Source organism: Polistes fuscatus, unplaced genomic scaffold (genome assembly GCF_010416935.1).
Source record: "Polistes fuscatus isolate 324 unplaced genomic scaffold, CU_Pfus_HIC Scaffold6, whole genome shotgun sequence".
NCBI classification, from domain to species: Eukaryota; Metazoa; Arthropoda; class Insecta; order Hymenoptera; family Vespidae; genus Polistes; species Polistes fuscatus.
The window spans coordinates 7542347-7550525 of NW_025113140.1; positions in this window are offsets into that span (position 1 = coordinate 7542347).

Genomic DNA, 8179 nt, shown 5'->3' on the forward strand with positions numbered 1-8179 from the left:
GAGCTACGAATTGATAGTCGAAGTGTTGTATATACGATGTACATATATACATATTATATTTACGAATGCATGGAATATTTATTCTAATAAACTTACATTTTTCTCCTCGATTCTTCGATATCGATTCGCGAACATCGATTCGAACATCAATTGATTTAGCAAGAGTTCGTAAAATATTAGAACGCGATCAAATTTTTTTCCCGACGAAGATAGATATATTGTGTGATTTTACTTTCTCCTTAATAATTTATTCATATTATGAATAACAATTGCATTCCGAAGCAAATTCATTGTATACGCGCTTGATAATTACCAATAATAATAATAGAAATCAAATATTTAACCCGAAATTGTATCTTTTTAAAATAACATTCACTAACGCGTTATGGACTTTTTATACCCCAAAAAAAAAAAAAAAAAGAAGTCGCTTCTTATTTCCTCGGCTTTTACATCTTAATCTTTTTCTTTCTTATTACACGTTTACCAAAACATTACACGAGTTTAGAACGATATATAATCTCACGTGTCTCGCAGCATCCATCGGTTGTTGTTCTTCCCGCGAATAGTACAGAAACTACAGTTTGTCGTAAAAGCATATTTTGCTTTTACGTTTCGATGAGATATTTATACGCTTTTTATAAATTGTTTTTGTCAGGTCGTCCTGAGCATGGTCCAGATATATTTATATCCAGTAGCTAAAGAGAGATATCGCGAAACTCGCTTTCGAAGGTACGTCGAAGTTTTTAAGTATTAAGAGATCTTGCGCGTTTGTTTGTTTGTTTGTTTGTTTGTTTTTTTTTTTTTTTTAATACAAAAATGCCAAAGAGTTAATAACAATTAATACTGTCATATAACTCTTTGCTGAGAATCATTTCGCATGAGTAGTAATTCGATCATTCGTACGGAAAAATCATGATTTACGATGAATCTGATGCAATAAAGTCGAATAATATAAATTTTCTACAGATAGAAATAAGAATCGTGTATTCGATGCAGTAATATAATTGACGTCTGTTAAATGCAAGAAAATAAAATGTTAAAGGAGTAAAAAAGAGAGAAATATATGGAATGAAAAAAAAAAATAAAATGGACGTAGGAAATATGTGAATCACGGAGACGTACTTTCGTGTAATAATATCCCGAGTGTGTAGTAGGGCGGCATCAAATTCATCATTATCATCGATATTGTCGCCGTACATAATGTATTTACATATATATACGCGAGAACATACACCACACACACACGACATACATACACAATCATCGGGAAAGCATTCAACTTTGGTGATCATAGGGGTCTCTCCCGTGCGATATCTTTCTCTAACATCTAGATCCAAATATAAAGACTATTATTATCGAGTTATCTCAATAAATCGTTCTCTTCGATTACTGAATACCATCTTTCATATATATATATACATATATATATATACGTACGCTTACATTTTGTTCTTCTATTATTTTAATTCTATTCTTATTATTTTTCTCCTTTAAATATACGTCGTAATATATATACTTACGTATGTGTGTGTATATACATATCCATTTATTTGGGCCATTTACGATAAAACAATTTAATGTAGTTCAACCGAGTCCCTTAAAACTCTCATCTAAATCGATGTAAAATTAGCACGTCTCATATGTGTTTGGTATGTTTGTTATATGTATGTGTGTGTGTATGTATTTTATATATGTATGTAATATGTATGTAATGAATGTAATTATGTATGTATGTAAATACGTACATTTAAGATTTACAAAGAGAAAAGAAACGAGTCTACTATTATCTTCGTTCTTTTCCGAATTAAAAACAACGATTCTTTTGAAATTAGGTCGAGTGGTCGGTGATATATTATATATAACCCGTACAACACGGAGACTCGGCAAAAATTCTCATCGCTTAAAATATCCTTACAGGTTAGTTTTACGATACAGCAAGTTTTTATTCTAAAAAGAAAAAAAAAATTAAAAAAAAAAAATAAGAGAAAAGAAGTAATCGACGTTTCGAGTCGATCTCGAAAAGACACCTTCTTTCTTATTATTATAATTTTATTTTCATTTCTTAATCCTCTATTATTTCCCTCGCTTTCTTTGCATAGAATCTTAAAGGCGTCTTTTCAGTGCGTTCAAACACATATACATATAAATACATATACAATAGATATTTATTTTACGTTAAATTTATCGACTTGTCATCGACGACGAAAAGAATTCAAGAACGATGCGAGATATTATTACATATGGTAAATTAAAAAAAAAAAATCAGTGTCTTCGTTAAATACGACGATTCTTCGTTCCTTCTTCGTGTATCGACAGTGCAAAGTTAGCGAGCTTGTGAGAAGATAAGTTTGAACTTGCCAACGATGTATATACGAATATATTATTATAATAATAATAATAATAAAAATTAATAACAATAACAATAACAATAACAATAATAATTATAAAAGAAAATTATAATAATAATAATAATAATGATAATATAATAATAATAATAATAAGAATAATAATAATACTAATTATATAAGCCGATTTTGTCAAAATATATATATAGATACTTTAATAAGAAATAATCAATTTTTTTGTATAATAATTTAGAGAGAGAAAAGTTAACGTTTAAATTAAATTAAAAAGGAAAGAAGAAACGACTTTTGTCGCATAATCGATTCGTGAGCTAACCAAGCTCTGCCAATCACGAATCATCATCGTCGTCGTTGTCGTCGTCGTCGTCGTCGTCGTCGTCGTCATTGTTTCATCACCGTCATCATCAATACTTTATAAGAAATAATCAATTTTTTTGTATAATAATTTAGAGAGAGAAAAGTTAACGTTTAAATTAAATTCTTTCCTTGCTTTCTTTCAATCATTTTGTTTTCTTGTTTTCGTCACAAGCATGTCGAATAATTGAACTATGTCGATGGATATATACAAGTATAGTATAGTGATCGCGCAAATTCAAAATATAAAAGGAAAGAAGAAACGACTTTTGTCGCATAATCGATTCGTGAGCTAACCAAGCTCTGCCAATCACGAATCATCATCGTCGTCGTTGTCGTCGTCGTCGTCGTCGTCGTCATTGTTTCATCACCGTCATCATCATCATTATAATCATCGTCATCATCATTGTCGTCATCGTCCTCGCCATCATCATCGACAAGTATATGGAACACAATGCAACAAGGATTACGAACGAATTTGTGCTCCGTTTGCACCCGCGCACGCACACAAACTCCGAATAAGAACACAATGGTTTGGCTCGTACAGAGAAAAATGTAAAATTCATTCTTAACAATAAGTTCTTTTTTCTTTCGTTCAATTTTTTCGATCATTTGTCTTCTTCTTCTTCTTTTCTTCTTCTTCTTCTACTATTGTTTTATTTTATATTTCGTATAAATCGCGAAGCATATTTTGCGATCACATATTATTATTTCATTTTTGTGCTTATTAATAATAATTTCACGGTTCGTTAACATCGAGAGAGAAGTAATTATCGATGGGGGAATTCTTGTAATATTTACGATCATAATGTAAACGGAGAAATTGAATGGTGAAAATACAAGATCAGTCGAAGATCGAACTTTTCGAGGAACGAGTAACATGGGAATTTGAATATTTTCGTTGGATCGTCTATATTCAATTATTATTATTCTCTTGCGATAGAAAGAATACGTGACGACGAACGACATATACTTTTATTTCTTTTTTTCTTTTAATTTTAATTTTATTTTCATCATTCATTTTTTTCGCGATAATACGATACGCGCGAAAGTTCGAACGACGGTCAATTTTTCTCTCTCGTCTTCTCTCTCTCTCTCTCTCTCTTTTTTTCTGCTTTTGCTTTAATTTTTGCGCTTTTTTATATTATAATTTGATCTCGTTTCTCTGAAAACTCGAAAAAGATCGGTATGTAGTCGTTGTAATACGTACTTTTTTATTTGTCCTTTCTTTTTCCGTTTGCGCAATGACGAAAACATGTATTTAGTTATGTTGTGTATTATACGTATGTTTTATTCTCTCTTACTGCAAGCTTCTATTCTTTTATTTCTTACGTACGTTACACTTATTAACTTCCTTTCTACGTGTATTATTATCGATCAAGGAGAGCGTTAGATTTTCGATAAGATCGTGTAGTTTATTCGTGCATATGTATCTATTGTGTGTTTCTTTTTCTTTTTCTTTCCGTTGCCTGTAATTAGACAAGTGATATACATACAGTGTTGAACAAAATTATCGACACGGACTAAATTTTCCTATATATTATTCTATGCGAATCTTTAAAAAAAAAAAAAGTACGATTATTTTATTTCTTAAATATATCTCTCGTTTTGAAAGTTTTATCTTAAGTCGTAAGGATCAAATAGGCATGCAATAACAAAAAAGAAAAAAACAAGAAACAAAATTCAAATGCGTCAAAATCTATTTTACTGAACAAAAATTTATTCTCCATGATTTATATATATATATATTTATTGACATAATAACAAAAAAAAATTTATCATCACGAGTTACAATATACTTAAACTTTAATCCGAGAGATATATATTAATAAACAAATTCGAATATATAATCGTAATTTTTTACAGATGTACAGAGAATGTTTTTAGAACAATTTATTCTGTGCTCATACTTGTTTTCGACACATAATATATATATATATATATATAACACATTCGTATATAATAATTCCACGAAATGAAGAGATATACTATTTCCCTCTCTCTCTCTCTCTTTAATGAGAACTCTCATTTTCGCACACTCGATCTACGCGATCTTCCGAACGCAATTATCACCGGTTGTCCTTTATTTTTTGTTTATAATTAGAATGGATCATACTTGGTGTATGTAAATTATGATAACGCTATTGGTAATGTATATATAGGTGTTATGTATGTATGTGTGTCATGTTTCGTATATATACACGTTAAGTGCTTTGGTAATACGAAAGTAAGTAATCGATCGATGAAAAAAGATTATATCTTGCTCGAACAACACATTGTTCTTTTATTTCGCGCGATTTCGACGAAGCTACGATATATTTTAAATATCTACGTATGTTATATGTTATGTTGTTCTCTATAAAACAAAGTGCGAAATTCTTTCTTATTTTTCTTCTTCTTTTGTTAGGAACTTATAATACTGCTCGTGGTATTTTTTACCCTGGACCGGTCTTACGTTGTTACGCATTTCGTGATCTTATTTTCAATCTCTTTTCTTTTTTGAATTTTTGCTTATATTTTCAATTTCCCCTTTCTCCCTATCTCGTTCTTTTTTTTTATATACTCGTTGTCAATTAATTCAAATTCAATTCAAAAGAAGATATATATATATATATATGTCTATACACACGCATATAAGAATTTTTCGTTGCAAAGCAAAGACACGAAAATCGATTGAATTGATAGGTCCAGCGTATTTTCTAAATCGTTCGTCTTACATTTTTCTTTTCGTATGAACTGTTTTACTAGAGTTCACAACTTTAATACTAAATACACGAATTCAAATTCGAATTCTAGTTGAATCGATGCTTCACATAATTATATACTTACTTAATACGTGTTAATTGATATAGAGAAGAAAAAAAAAAAAAAAGAAGAAAAGAGAAAGAAACATTCGATCTCGGGCAACGATGTTCGCCCTTTTTATACATTTTTTTTCTTTTTTCTTTTTCCAAATGGAATGTCAGAGTGCACTTTTACACGGAACTAAATTTGTTACGCGTCTCTCTGTGTGTTTTACGTGTTTTTTGTATATATATATGTGTGTGTGTTTGTTGTGTGTTATGGCCTTTAGTCGCACGATCTTGCGATTGTTTTTATCTACATAACTAAATATCTCTCTCTCTCTCTCTCTTTCTCTCTCTCTGTTTCTCTTTCGCTCTTTTCACTACGTACGCATACGCGCATACTTTCGTCTAAACGCGTTTAGAAGATAAAATTACATAATACGCGAATAGACGAGACTGGACGTTCGTTGAATTTTCGCGAGGATTTTGTTAGATCGGCATTTTTCTTTTGAGGAGGTTTGGGTCGACGTGTTCTCAATATCCTTTTCATATTATTTCAATATTTTATCATTATTTATTTTTGTTTTAATTTTCTCTTCGTATCGTTTTAAATATCTCCCATTTTGTTTCTTGCAAATAGATCGATCGATCACACGTATAGATAGATAGTAATCTTGTATCTCATTCTCTCATTCATTCGTTCGTTCGTTCTTTCTCTCTCCCTCTCTCTCATCGGAATCATACTCGATCGAAAACACCTCTTCTCTTCTTGTAGGAATCATATACTTCGTGCACTCGTCTTCATTTTCTTTAGACCTATTTTAAAGATTCTTGATATCTCCTGTTATAGTTCTTTCTTGCTTTCCTTTCTTTCTTTCTTTCTTTTTTCCTTCTTTACTTTTCCTTATCAGCGAGCACCTATTTAGGATTTTAATATTGGTTTCTTTTATTTTTAGTTTTATCACAGATGTTTTGTTCTTCATCACATATCGTTCCATTTTTTATTCGATTCTCTGATTTCTCATCTTCTTTATTCTTGTGGCCCACTCACATCAGTACAACATACATTATGTATGCATGATGTATAATAATATCCAGCAACGGGATCGACCAAAATTGACATTGCCCATCCCTCTTGCTTGCTTGCTTGCTTGCTTGCATGGTTTAAACGTGGAGTTATTACGTTTGTTCTTTTTTATTTTTAAGCCGACATGATTTAATCACAGCTCTCCTCCATTTTGGCGTTCTTGTGCGCGCGCTCAAGAGGAATTTGTTATTAATTATTATTATTTAGTATTTATTTTATTAGTATTTATTAATATTATTACTTTTTTTTCCATTTTTTTCGCAAGTTTTTTTCTTCTTCTTTTTCTTTTTCCTCTTCTTTTATCTTGTTTTTCTCGTTACGATCACGCACACTAAGGCCTGCCTTAGTACAAAAATATACATTCGCGTCTTAAAAAATAGATCTTATAGCATTCTGTACTGGCTAGCGTTCGTTTGATATTTTACATATTTTATGTATTTTGATTCTTGGCAGGCTGCTTAAGTTTAATTATCGGCTATGAGAGAACCATTATCGATTGAACCCTCAAAACGAGGAATACAGTGTGTTTGCGTGTACGTGTACGTGTTTTTTTTAGCATGGATAATACGTGTGTACGAGGTTTTTCTGTTTATATTTTCTTTTCGTTTTTACTTGTTCCGTATCATTAAACATTAGTCTTACTTTGTGTAATAAGCATTACACACAAATATCTCTTCTTCTTAATTGCTTTTTAATATTAGTTTTACTTTGCGTACTATGCACTACACACAAATCTCACTCATATTAATTGCTTCTTAATATCCCCTCTTGTATAATCTTTCACATTGATTCATTTGACGTTGACAAACATATATTCCTAAAATTATTATATATATGTAGCATTACTTTGTGAAATCCGTTAATTCGTGAAATGACCAGCTAAACCCTTAAATAACTATACGAACCTGTTTAAATATGAAAGACGGCAGAATTATATATATTATAGAATTACATATTATTTTTTTTTTCAACTAATTTTAAGTAATATATGAATTTACAAGAGGCGAATAATTAAGGAATTAAATTGAAATTCAATTCCAAATATAGAAATAATATTTTTCAGTTTCGTTTCAACACTTGTTCATATTACACTGTTATAAATGTTTCTTCACTTGAAGGCCTTCTAAACGAAGGTTATCTAATCTCGAGATAGAATTTCTCTATTGATTTAAGAGATTTAATTAAGGTTTCCTTCGAAAACTGTTAAAATAAAAATAAAATAAACGCGAAAACACATTTTCTGTCTCCTGATTTACAACAATGTAATATATGCAAATATTGAAACAAAATCGAAGAATATTTTTCTTATACTTTGAATCAAATTTCAATCTCATACTTTAACTATTTGCCTCGTGTGAGTTTATATATAACTTCCTTATTTCCTAAAATTACTAGTATTAGTGTATAATAAAATTCCTTTTATATGTTTTCCCAAAAACGCCTAGTTATTTCTGGTAAGACGTTTCCACGATTTAACCAAAGTATACAATTTAATGCTGACATATACATATAGATTAAACAAGAGAGGATATACGAAGAAGCAATTAAAAAATGAAAATCTGTATGTAATGCGTGTCGAGCAAAATACA